The sequence below is a fragment of the Leuresthes tenuis genome, unplaced genomic scaffold (assembly GCF_036924035.1).
Source record: "Leuresthes tenuis unplaced genomic scaffold, fLeuTen1.0.hap1 SCAF_9, whole genome shotgun sequence".
NCBI lineage: Eukaryota > Metazoa > Chordata > Actinopteri > Atheriniformes > Atherinopsidae > Leuresthes > Leuresthes tenuis.
In genome coordinates, this window is record NW_027325363.1 from 2421615 (window position 1) to 2435703 (window position 14089).

At 44.5% G+C, this 14089-nt stretch overlaps 1 protein-coding gene across 2 annotated transcripts in view; it reads right to left on the bottom strand.

The window, feature by feature from the left end:
- LOC140313902 (leucine-rich repeat and fibronectin type III domain-containing protein 1-like protein) overlaps positions 1–13372 on the bottom strand; it is a 167187-nt gene extending 153815 nt beyond the window's left edge. For both annotated transcript variants that reach the window (XM_072391888.1, XM_072391887.1), the window contains exon 1: positions 13293–13372. The gene's annotated coding sequence lies outside the window, so the exon portion shown is untranslated. The remainder of the gene's footprint in view (positions 1–13292) is intronic.
- Between the last annotated feature and the right edge of the window lie 717 nt (positions 13373–14089).

Genomic DNA, 14089 nt, shown 5'->3' on the forward strand with positions numbered 1-14089 from the left:
TGGAATAACAGTTTTATGCTAATTATAGTCAAATATGTTGAGTCCTGCATAAAAAAAACAACTGAAATCAGTGGATTTCCCACAATCCAACACAATCTTTCTTCAGTTAACACACAACATGTGCAGATGTGAGGCTCGTGCACCTCCAGGAGCAAGCCTCTGCCACCCAGGAACCAACGGTTCACTCATTTAAAACCTAAACTTTCTGCAGCACTGTTAGAAAAATTCTCTGTAAAATTAGGCTCAGAGTCGCTGGATACGATTAATTAACACAAAACATTTATTTCTGGCAAGAAAGAGACAAATCCGCACAACCTGTCGGGAAGATGGCTCAGAGTTGTCTCCCGACCAAATGGTGCTCCAGCTATTTATGTTGCTTATGCTGATCACACAATGTTATTAGAAAAGGCGCTTTTCTCACCATTCATTATTATGGGAAGGAACATAAGAGGTGCTTCTCACCAGTTAATATTAGTCAAAACTCTTTTGCTTGAATCATAGAAGGTGAACAGATGGAGGGACTCTTCTGTCATAGTATAACTATATAATTTTTCCAACATTCCCTCCTGTTTATGCTATGAAGTATTAAAACTGTACAATTAACATTGAATGTATTTCTATCGTTCGCAGGGCATAGGAGCGAAAAACCCATTTGCTTTATTTACGGGAAAATTCTCCTATGGCGACCGACCGCTTAGTCATTCACTCAGTATCAAAGGTCGCACTCCGAACCGTTAATTTCAATGAATGGTGATGGACCTCGGTGTGACCAGCAAACCCAAAACGGATACAACCAAAAATACATGGCAGAAATCAATAAAACTATGACTAAATGATTAAAAAATGGACAAAAATCAATAAAACTATGACTAAATGATTAAAAAATGGACAAAAATCAATACTAAATGATAAATGAACTAAATTAATACAATGGAATAACAGTTTTATGCTAATTATAGTCAAATATGTTGAGTCCTGCATTAAAAAACCCAAACTACCTTCAACTTACAACTGAAATCAGTGGATTTCCCACAATCCAACACAATCTTTCTTCAGTTAACACACAACATGACAGCACAACAGCTCCTGGGCGACAACAACAAAGACTGAGCCCCTTGATGTCTTATTTTTAGATGCGTGTGCACAGCTGCGAGCACCTTTTCATCAGGTGTGGGTTTAATAATATCTCCACAGCCTGGAAGAGTTGTTGGGGATGGATAGAAAGCGTGTGACGCGCCCCTAAATCACAAAATCAATTACATTGACGTGTTGTTGCAGCCTGATATAAAACAAACCAACAAAAACACACAAAACCTATGAGATATTAATAAATCAGCCTCTTGCAATGAAAAATCTCCCCATCTGGGACCGATTTTGTATTGTACAAAACCTTAGAGACAACAACAAAAGACTTTCATCCTGACACGCTGAGACAGCTCATTTATTTCTACATTTCAGTGCAACAGGAACTCCTGCAGCCACAAGCATTTGGTCTGTTCCACAACATCATCAAAGCAACTTAAATCTCATGTCATGTGCAGTAAAGAGTGAAAACACATCTTTACTGGATCTAAACCCGTGTGGGACAGTATTTCCATTTATTCTCAGATTAAATGTTTAAATCACAGCATCATATTTCATCAGATAATCTTTTTTAAACGGAGCAAACAGCGAGGAGCTGCTGAAGACCAGCGATACTCAGACTAAAGGCCACAAAACAACTCATCAGACCACTTTAACACGACCAAACGAGACCCGTTTAACAAGCTTTTTCATGCAAATAGGTGGGTTCTCTCCAGGTACTCCGGCTTCCTCCCAACCCCCCAAAAGCATGCATGTTAGGGAAGGAAAACCTCGGAGAAACTCTTCAGCCGTGGCTGGTGAGTCGCTTACTTGTTCAGACAAGAAAACCAACAGATCAACATGCCAAAAACCAATAAAAACGTTTTCTAACCAATTTATTTAAGCACATTTATACATAATGTGAGCTCCTCTGGCTGCCCTTAGCCGCCCGCATCAGGTTCAAGTCCCTGATGTTAGCTACAAAGAGCTTAATGGAACAGCTCCATCTACTTGAAGGCTCTTGCAAAGGCTTCTGTCCCAACTGGGTCCCTCCGTTGGTCCCAGGATTGTCGTCTAGCAGCTCCTACACCACGCCTAAGACAATCCAAACTCTGTTCATGTGTCGTCCCACGATGGTGGAATGACCTACCGAGCGCTACCAGAACAGGGGCGTCCCTGTCTATCTTCAAGAAGCTCCTGAAAACCCAGCTCTTCAGAGAGCATCTCCTATCCCAGCACTTACCTTGTACTTCCCTCCCCCCTCTATCTCTGCACTTTATCTTTCTGCTCTTCCTTCTATGCCTGCACCCTATCTCTGCTCTGTCCCCTCTGACAGAGTCGGACTCCTGGGTTCCTTCTATGTAGCTTATTGTTAGCTTTTTATAAAGCTGTTATATCTTCATTTGTAAGTCGCTTTGGATAAAAGCGTCTGATGAATACAGAAACATAAACTCTATGCTTGACCGAATAGTTCATAACACATTGTTCTGCAGTTATTTCAGTTTTACTCGGACTTTAAGGTCAATATTGAGAATCCTGGCACCCAAAAGAAAATCCTCGGTGCAAGTAGGACCCGAAAATTAGCCAAAATTCTACAAGAAAAGGTCACATTTTGTCTAAAAATGGATTTGTCAACCAACATTTCACAATGATGTGGTTGAAGATGCGCCTTTGTGACAACATCTGCACTTAAATTAACCAAATAACTGCTAAAACGTGAATAATAAAGTCTTTCTGCTCTTCCTTCTATGCCTGCACCCTATCTCTACTCTGTCCCCTCTGACAGAGTCGGACTCCTGGGTTCCTTCTATGTAGCTTATTGTTAGCTTTTTATACAGCTGTTATATCTTCATTTGTAAGTTGCTTTGGATAAAAGCGTCTGATAAATACAGAAACAGAAACACGTTTTCATTATCTAGTGCCAAAGTTCATGAGCAAAAAAGGCAAAAGTCCAATTATCTTTGGGATGGAATGGATGTATTTGGAATTATTCATGAGTGAAAATCAGAACCAAGACCAATTTCAAAAGCAGGAACTTCTTCGGCTTGAAAAAAAAGAAAATAAGCCGATTTTATGTAGCTTATGGTTAGCTTTTTATATAGCTGTTATATCTTCATTTGTAAGTCGCTTTGGATAAAAGCGTCTGATAAATACAGAAACAGAAACATAATTCTGTGCCTTGTTCAGGTGTAAAACCAAAAAAGGACGCAAGCTAAAGCAATGCGCCGATAAAAATCTAACTGGCTTTATCCTTGATAACCTTCCCAGACATGACAGACATCATTAAGTCCGCTAACAAGCCATGAAACATAAAGGCAGAAATAAGAGACAATAAGATCTTAGTGAGATGAGGTTTAAAAATGGGGAGCAGCATGAGATAAGAAGCATGATCCAAAACAAAGAGGGATTCTCTGATAAATGGGTAGTGAGTCAATAAAGAGGAGGAATGAGGCGAAGCATGAGAGGACAGATGAATAACGAGCAGAAGATGAGACTGAGAAGAAGAAGAAGGCATGAAAGAGTAAAGAAAGAGGACCAGAGACCAAAAGGACAGTAAAGGAAGAAAGAAAAATAGAGTTGAAGGAGTTTGAGAATAAACAAGAGAAAGGAAATTAAAGAAAGAAGAAGCTGAGATAGAAATAGTTGAAGTGTTGTTCAGCTGCACACATCAGGCCAGGTGCTGCTCCTCGCCCAAAGCTACCAGCATGCATCTCTCCTCCTCTGTCTGCGAGTTTGTGCTGACTGGGAGGAAAAGTTCCCAGTTAAACAACAGTAAGGAAGCCCAGAGGGGTCAGGCCTTCCACTGATGGATTAACATGCTTTACCCTCAACAGCAAACACACATTACACGGCAAGTAAACAGGTACGGACAACAACTGCAGGCACAAACACGTGCGCACACCTCCTCCGGTGGACTTCACCTCCCGCACCATCAAAGGAATTATGCTGTGCACTCGGGGAGGAAAGATTCAAGAGTTTGTGCTTTAATGTTCCAGATGAAAGAGATGCAGAGATCACAAAAAAAAGGCAGAAAAGATCCATTTCCAAAGCCACTCCTTCCAACTGCAAATGGATTCATTGTTCTGCTTGAAGGGGTCACAGAGGCGGGGCCACACAGGACTATTGTAGCTTCAGATATGTGCCACATACTCATGTGTAAAGAGCTCCAACTGAGCCACGAAAGCATTTCAGCACCAAAGATGTCTGTCCACACGGTGCTTATCTCTGAGAGGAAAGGACAGCTTCCGCTGTGCCTCATCAGGCGGGAGAAAGCAGGTTAACAACATGTTCAGAGCCCACACCACTCAGATAGGTGGGTGGAGGAGGTGGAGTCAGCTGTGGAGTCTCAGATGGATGGATGGATGGATGGATGGAGGAGGTGGAGTCAGCTGTGGAGTCTCAGATGATGGATGGATGGATGGATGGATGGATGGATGGATGGATGGAGGAGGTGGAGTCAGCCGTGGAGTCTCAGATGGATGGATGGATGGATGGATGAAAGATGATGGATGGATGGATGGAAGGATGGATGGATGGATGGATGGATGGATGAAAGATGATGGATGGATGGATGGATGATGGATGGATGATGGATGGATGGATGGATGGATGGATGGATGGATGAAAGATGATGGATGGATGGATGGATGATGGATGGATGATGGATGGATGGATGGATGGATGGATGGATGGATGAAAGATGATGGATGGATGGATGGATGGATGGATGGATGGATGATGGATGGATGGATGGATGGATGGATGGATGGATGAAAGATGATGGATGGATGGATGGATGGATGGATGAAGGAGGTGGAGTCAGCTGTGGAGTCTCAGATGGATGGATGGATGGATGGATGGATGGATGGATGGATGGATGGATGGATGGATGGATGGATGGATGGATGGATGGATGGATGGATGGATGGATGGATGGATGGATGGATGGATGATGGATGGATGGATGGATGGATGATGGATGGATGGATGGATGGATGGATGGATGGATGAAAGATGATGGATGGATGGATGGATGGATGGATGGAAGGATGGATGGATGGATGGATGGATGGATGGATGAAAGATGATGGATGGATGGATGGATGATGGATGGATGGATGGATGGATGGATGGAAGGATGGATGGATGGATGGATGGATGGATGAAAGATGATGGATGGATGGATGGATGGATGGATGGAAGGATGGATGGATGGATGGATGGATGGATGAAAGATGATGGATGGATGGATGGATGATGGATGGATGGATGGATGGAAGGATGGATGGATGGATGGATGGATGGATGAAAGATGATGGATGGATGGATGGATGGATGGATGGAAGGATGGATGGATGGATGGATGGATGAAAGATGATGGATGGATGGATGGATGATGGATGGATGGATGGATGGAAGGATGGATGGATGGATGGATGGATGGATGAAAGATGATGGATGGATGGATGGATGGATGGATGGATGGATGGATGGATGGATGGATGGATGGATGAAAGATGATGGATGGATGGATGGATGGATGGATGGATGGATGATGGATGGATGGATGGATGATGGATGGATGGATGGATGGATGGATGGATGGATGATGGATGGATGGATGGATGGATGATGGATGGATGGATGGATGGATGGATGGATGGATGGATGGATGGATGGATGAAAGATGATGGATGGATGGATGGATGGATGGATGGATGAAGGAGGTGGAGTCTCAGATGAGGCCTGGATGGATGGATGGATGAAGGAGGTGGAGTCTCAGATGAGGCCCGGATGGATGGATGGATGGATGGATGGATGGATGGATGGATGGATGGATGGATGATGGATGGATGAAGTTCTATGGAAACAGCTTCAGCTCCTTTTATCATCTCTTTAAGCTCAGGAGACACTTGAGCATCCTTTATGAAAGAAAAGATATTTTTGTCCCTCACTTCCTTCTGGGTGCAACGTTCAAAGTGACTCCTTCATTACGTTTATGAAGTCGTTCAAACTGTGATAAAAACCGAGCACATATGGCTGAATGTGCCTTTTTCTTTCACCTTTTACCAACAAACCAACTAATAAAATGCACATGATGCAGACTTTATGACACCAGGTATCTAAAGCAGTTTATTTGATATATTTAAGCAGACTTTTTGCCGTTTCTCCTTCCATTTTGCTTTAATAACGTGACAGAAATACCCCTCACTGTGCTGAAAGAGTGACTCAGGTGAGGACGGCCTGTCAGATGACTGGAGCTGTGGCCAGAAGCCAAGAAGTGAACTTTCTCACAGTTTTAACACAACCAGAAGCGCTCTTCCTCAGTTTTCTGTCCATATGACTGGAGGCCCGTAAAAAGGAGCAGTTCAGATACTTTTAACCACAAAGACAGGGAAGCACTTCTTCTACTTACTGATGACAACTGAAAGAAGACGCTCTCAGAGGAAAAACAAAGCTGGGTGCACACTCTGCCGAATGAGATCTGAATAACAGCCGACATCTCGGTTCTTCCTGTAGTCTTTGGAAGGAGCCTGTCTGCCACACCGAACCTCCATCTGTCTCTGTTCCCAGGAAAAAGGACAAAAAGGAAAGCACTGCTGGGGCTGAAATATTTCCTTCTCTGCAGAGGAACCTGAACGCATCACTGCTCACCTAAAAGAAACAAATGAATCCGCCGAGAAGAGGCTGGAGAAGCCGATGGGACCGAAGGCAAAGGACAATCTACGGGAAGATTGTGTCCCGCCTTGGGTGCACGGTGGCTGCGATTGTTCTGCTTCGGGCAGCAGGAGTGTCGTTCAGTCTCGAGCTCTGATGGAAATCTCAACAGCAGCTGCGTTCAAGTGTCCTTCAGCAGCACGCAGAGCCCAACTCAGACAGCTACCCTCAGATTTCAGCTCACAATATGTGGAGAAGCCTTCTGTGTTTGGAAGACTGAAAGCACTTATTTGAGTCCTGTGTTGTTGCTATTCAACTGCTTTATTCATTTGGTTGAGAAAGGACATCCACCGGGTGTGTTATTAACTCTCATGGAATAGAGCTGTTGTTTCTCACAGAGTTCTCTGTGCTGACCGATCCTGAGAGACTTTTTGCTCTTTCACTCAGCGCCTGCAGTTATTCCAAAGCATGTCCATGTGATTTATTCACCTTAAAGGGAAGAACTGAGTGCTCTGCTCTGCACACCTTTGCTGAGTTTGGAGCTGCCTCCTGCAGGTTGCAGGGAACTGAAACCGAGCCGTGGAAAGGGAAAGGCACCAAAGGATTTCTTTACAGGTTGGAATTCAGAACCGGAGAACAAAGGAGGACATGGAAGCTTCTGGGAAATGACAAGAGACGAGTTTCATTATCTCATTTGGCTGCTATGCCTCCACAAATACCACATGAGTTTAAATGAAAACAGGGAAACTGATAGTTTATCTCCTATTTCTGACGTTGGAGGTATTGCCAGAAGGTAAAACAAATGAATTTGGCAGCACTGAAAGTCACAACATTTATTTCTACGTGAAACAAAACAAGCCACAAGATTCTCTCAAAAAGTATCTGTCCTGGTTACACAATCTGTCAAACCGATTCATGCCCTAAACGACGGGCTGCAGACGGACACGTTTTGAGGCTTCCCTCATTTTTCTTTCAAACTGTTCCTTCAACAACAGCTCTCCAGGCTTTCTGGAGGTCTTTCAAAGTTTTACTTTGGACACTTTTAGAGGAATGTGTCATCTAACACTGGTCTATGAGTCATTTAAGCATAAAGAAAGGACCTAACTCAAGAGATGACCCAGAAAATAGGATTTCTGCAGCAACAAGGTGATTCCCAAAGAGCTATTAGCTGAAAACTTGGCATATCTCAGCATGGTGTGCAGTGTGTCCTTAAAACATTTGAGGAAACTGGACAAGTGGAGGACAAAAGAAGAAGTGTCAGGCCTAAAAAACTATCTACAGCAGATGAACAGGATCTGAAAGTGATGTCCTTAAGAAAGAGGAAAAAATCCAGCTGTGACCTGACAGGACCTGAGAGATGCATCTGGACCTTCAGCTGATCCATCTACTGTTGGCCCAAGCCTCATCAGAAATGGTCTCCATGGAAGGGTGGCTGTCAAGAAGCCGTTCTTAAGGAAGGGAAACAGGGAGAAAAGGCTGAGCTGTGCCAAATGACACAAGAAGTGGACTGAAAATCAGTGGCAACAGGTCTTATGGAGGGATGAATCCTCCCCAGAGCCCGGACCTCAACATTATTGAAGCAGTGTGGGATCATCTGACAGAGAACGGAACAAAAGGCAGCCCACATCCAAAGAAGAGCTTTGGGATGTCCTTCAAGAAGCCTGGAGAACTATTCCTGAAGACTCCTTAAAGAAATGACAGAAAGCTTGTCTCAGAGGGTTCAGGCTGTGTTGGAGAATAAAGGAGCTCAGACCAGAGATTCACTTTAAAGCTACATTTTACAAGTAAAATTTATGTTTGAGTACGTTTTTCACAGGCCTGCATCTCCAGAAAGTGTCAAAATAAGCCCGTGTGTGTGTGCCGATGGTTGAATCTGACCATAATCATCTACAGATCGAGTGAAAATGAGGAAAACTTGCTCTGTGGAACTTTATCTGGGCCTGATCAGGTCTCTCAATAAGCATCCTTTCACAGTCTGACCTGGTTTGTTGCAGACGTTCTGCTGCATTGATGCAGTGAGAACGATATGTTGGGAAATGCTGTGTGAAAATAACCGTCCTCACCTCTGCAGACGGCTGTTTCTGAGGAGATGATTGTGCTGTGGAACAACATAGGCTGAGGAAACACTCTGATAATAAATAGTCTCACTGTGCTATTGTTCGTCTAAGAGAAAACAAGCTCTTCACAAAGTTGTTGTCTCGATTGTGTTCATTAAATTCGTCTTTATTTTTTCCGACTGCCTCTCACCGTCTCTCCTCTCATCTTTAATTTATTCATCCGCTGTAGTTTCTGTTCAGAGCGTGCGAGGATGACGGCTTTCTTGGGCGCTTTAGGTCTCCGAGCGTTGGCTCCCATTAGCAACGAGCTAAAATCTGTCACCGACTGAGAGGCTCGTCGCTATTATTCAGCAGCCAGACTGCAACCAAAACGGTTGAAGGCTTCACGCTTTTATGAGTGATGAGGACAACGAACAGATAAACACAAACTGCATGTGAGAGAATATGATTCGCCGAGTTATTCCTGGAGGAAACCTGTTGTTTTCCTCAACCTCCAGAAGAAAAGTGCAAATTGGCACTGATGAAAACATGAGACTTTTCTAACTTTTCTAACTGAGCTGAGCCATAGAGTCAGAAAAGTTTCATTCTATAGTTCCCTTATCTTCAAATATAGATCAAAAACATGCAGTTTTCATATGAAAAAGAACCACAACTGAGGATAAATGTACTTATGGAGAGCTTTGGAGGAAGCTAACCAGGAAATATCCAAATGTTTCTGTGACATTATTGTTCATAAGCGTCAGATATTAAGCTCCATTGTGTTTCAGTTCAGGGAGGGAATTTGTTGAATCAACTAAAATACAAAATACAAGCTTAAATATTTAAAGAATACCATTTCCAATGAGTGCAGATATGAATGAGTGAGGTATGAAGCACAGATATGAAAGGAGCAGGTGGAAGAAGATCTTCGTTTCCCCCTTTCTGTGTCTTGGAGGCTGACTCAGTGGGTCTACATGATGAGATTAACTGGATTACAGCTACAGTTGGGTTCTGCTCCTTATCTGAGGGTAATTATCCTTGGATATATGGCGGTGAATGAATGGAATCACTGGCACAAAGCATGTCATACCCCGGTACGATAGGTGGCGCTGTCCCCATTTCAGCTATCGCTAATAGAGCCACTTCCTGTTGACGTCTTCACCGCCAACAACAACAAACTCAGGCATTCAGAAAGATGGCGAACGCAGAGCGAGATGAAGCTGCGTCCCTCTCCATCTGTGATGAGCTGGTTATGGTACAGACGATGCACAACGGCGCATTCTCCATCGCGTTGTTTCTTTCTTTCTGACGACAACAACAGGAATATCGTCTCCTTCCACTTCTGGGTGACGATCCCGGGAAAAATCTGGAGCATGTGCAGAACGCTCGATCCGATCCACTGTCGTCTACGTGCACGTTAAGTGCACGTTTTGATCGAGTTATCTCGGGGTCTTAACCCGATCCGATTCGATTTCTTGTCAGATTAAGGAGTCTCCATGAGCTGAATAACTCTCTAGTCTTATTGTAATTTAGCCATTAATCCGATCTGATTGCCCTCATGTAACCCACTGAGTGTTGGACTTCAGTTCCAGCTTCAGCTAATAGGCTCATTCCCTCTGTAGGAACCTTTTGCAGTTCCTAGAACCTTTTCAGGAATAGGGCTGTTTTTTCCCAACATTCGGACTTACAGGAACTAGGGACCGCTGCCCTCAGGAACTAGGGACCGCTGCCCTCAGGAACTAGGGACCACGGCCCTCAGGAACTAGGGACCACGGCCCTCAGGAACTAGGGCCCACGGCCCTCAGGAACTAGGGACCACGGCCCTCAGGAACTAGGGACCACGGCCCTCAGGAACTAGGGACCACGGCCCTCAGGAACTAGGGACCACGGCCCTCAGGAACTAGGGACCACGGCCCTCAGGAACTAGGGACCACGGCCCTCGGGAACTAGGGACCAGGGCCCTCAGTTCCTGGAACCATTTCAGCTCCTTCAGGGTCTTTTCTGGGCTCCACAGGAACATGACGTAGGTGTTTGGTGGCTGTAGCTCCGCCCCTTGTCTGAAATGTTTCCTCATACGACACGGACCCAACCGGCGCCTGTTTAATAAGTTAAACTTCGTCTCCTTTGTCTGCGGCGCTCTGCTCTCCTTCTTTCCTCCATGAAAGGAAGAAGTATCGCCCGCTGCTGGATTCTCCGTCTCCTGACTCTCGCTGTGCGCTCTTCCAGCCTCCATCTTAGACGCCTGATGTGATCGTCCATGATTAATATCACCGCCATGCAGACCGTGAACACGGTGGCCTCCTCGCTCTCCATGTTAGCTTCTTGCTGCTGTTGTTTTCTTCTCTCCTTGCTTTTCCCGGGTTCTGTTCTGTTGCTGAGTGGCGCTAAAGTAACACGTCTGTGGCAGACGGCGGCGTCACATCAGTCCCTGTCGAGGCCCCCGACTCATGTGGAAATGCAAAATGAAACGGTTCCTCTGGGGAAGGGCAGGTCTTAGACTCTCTGTCCAAATAGGCCTGATGTGTTTGAGCCTTCTTTGGAGCTGCTGCCCGGTTAGCTCAGATTCTGCAGCTCTCTCAGGAGACAGAATGAGCAGCAGCTCCGTTGGTTTACAGCACAAAGTGCAGGATGAGTCCCACCCTGCTGATGTGGACAAACACTCATCAGGAGCTGCTGTTCATTGGAGCTGGAACTGAAAGAGTTAAAGGAGCTTCTGTAGCTTTGGTTCAGCTTTAAAGTCAGCTGATTACTGTTTTAAGAAGACTGATTTGTAAAACTATTCAGGCGCTGCAAAGGTTTGGTGAACAGTGACATTTGCATTCAAACCTGAACTTCCTTCAACCAGTTCTTCCATTTTTCCACATCTCAGCTGCTTTAACACCAAGTCTGTGGGCTACAAACTGAGCTGCTACTTCAGGAATTTGTCGTGTTTTCTTGTGTTTGCATCGAGGAAGAATAAGTCAAAGATTTGATGCAAAACCAGACAGATTCTGTTTAATATCTTTTTATATTTTAGAAACTGTTGAGCACAAACACCCCACATATTTGACATGTTTCACATGCGGTACTTTCTGCTCCTTTATTAGAAAACAAGTTGAAACGTTCCCATGACAAACAGACACTGAGACGGTAACACAACACTTCATCTGATCCTGGACTCCTGCATGAGATCTCAGAGTCTGCTCACACAGGGAAGCTCCTTTAACTCGGCTGAAAACTCATTCAGTCAGCATTAAGGACTTGATTTAGGTCTTTGACTCGAGCTGCTGGCAGCAAATTGCCTTTTATGATACGGACTGAAAGCACATCTTCAGAATCAGAACTTCTGCCTCCGAATTATTTACCAGCCAGAAAGCCTAGAATGAGATAAATGGGCTCTTATGATGTTGCTCTGAAGAAACTATGCTAATAATAACAAGGAAATTAGGTGAGAAGTCCACTCAAAACTCCCAACAGGAGCCAAGAACAGATACTTCTGAGCAGCCAAACTTACTTCAAATGTGCAGCAGAAGGAGGATGAAACCCACACGTTTTTAATCGATAAATATTGATATTTGTCAGCATTATCAAGATCGTTGGCATTGTCAGAAATGTGGCATTGTGGGTAGTGTTTTGGATGTGTCCAGATTTAATCATCAAACCTTTTTCTTTCATGGGAGCCTCAGATGCATCAGACGGTTAAAACCAGCTTGCCTTGGGATCCAGCAGAGGGCGCACTAGTATTAGCCTGACCTGATGTACACCATGGGAACCTCCCATCAAAATAAGCTAGTTTCCTGTTTGATGAGTTGCTGCGAAAATGTTGAAAATAGCTCAACAAACAGCAAGGATTCCCGGTCCAAACTGAGCCTGTGAGCCGTTTGACACCAGCTCTTTGGACCCTGATGGCTTCGGAAAGGTCTTTTTGGTGCCTGAAACAGCAGTTTGTAGGAATCTTTTGGTTTATTTTCAGGTTTGACAATAAAATTTTACCAGCAGGTAGAAAAAAAAGAAAAAAAAAGACACCAGGAGACTCTTCATCATGGTGAAGAAACCACTTTGATAAAGCTCTCCAACACCAGCATGCTGCTTTTACTCTGCTCCGTTCACCCCGGGTTTCCTTTAACAGACTCACAAACAAAGACAGCTGACACACACTCCAGAAACACGTCTGTCACACCCTCTCAGTGCATTCTGTCTGTAGGAATTTGGCTTTCTGTGTGTCAGACAACAAACGGATGAAATTCAACGCCAGCGTGTTCTACGCTCACTTTTATGAAGTGTGTGGGTGCGTTCAAGCCTTTGGTCTCACTCAGGATCCATTTCAGGTCTGCAGGACTCAGGATTCATCAGACAGAGATTGCATCTCAAATTGCCACGGTGGATAAAAGAGGAGGAGGATCTCTGCAGACCCCATCCAGCATCGAGTAACCAGACATTTCAGGAGGTTCAAGTCAAATTCTCCCCCCAGAAAATCCACCGCCGTGGTAAAACGAAGCTAAACCAGAAGTAGGAGAACTGCACTGGAAGAGAGGAACTGAAAGGAAGTGAACCTACCTCAATCCGAGGGCTTCGGTATCTGTCAACAGCAGCCAATCAGGGCCAGCCGTGAAGTGACGTCTGGAATTGATCTTCCACAGCCTGAAAGAAGAGAGATTTTCTGGTTATTCATCAGTTTTTATCTTCAATCCTTCCATGCACATGTGGGACAGATTCCCCTTTCCCCTGCTTCTCCTCACAGTTAAACAGAAATCAAATATCTTGGGGACCAGTCGGTCTGATTTGAGGATTTAGTTGCAGAATAAACTCAATCTAACCTTAATTAAACTTCTAGGAAATGATATAAGTACAGGATTACCTAAGGAGTAAGAAGCACACGATGCCCAGCGGGCCGTCACTGTGTTTTCTGACTCAGGAAGGAAGAAGTGTGACATTTGGGTACGGTTTCTCCAACAGTGTGCTGAAATTGTGCAATCCAATGACTCGAGCTGGGATGGCAGCTTAGTTCCCTTCAGGGACGTCGATGACTCAAATGTGGGTCAGAGTCCAGCAGTGGGAGGCTGTTTGTTGGAATCATTCAACAGATGCCATGTAAACCCATAATTCTCATCTCAAAAACAGTTCAAAAAAGGGAAACAGACACATAAAAAGGCACCATGATGGTGGGATTTAATCCAGTTCTGGGAAACAGATGCAGCACGATACGAAGATGGTGTTTATTTGCTGTAGATGTGAAGGTGAAAAGCGAGGTTTCACCTTTTGTTTAACTGCAACACCTCGGCCTCCCACTGCTGCCAGACTGAATCAGTCACAATATGGACGAACCAAGAAACTCTCCAAGCAAAACGACAGCA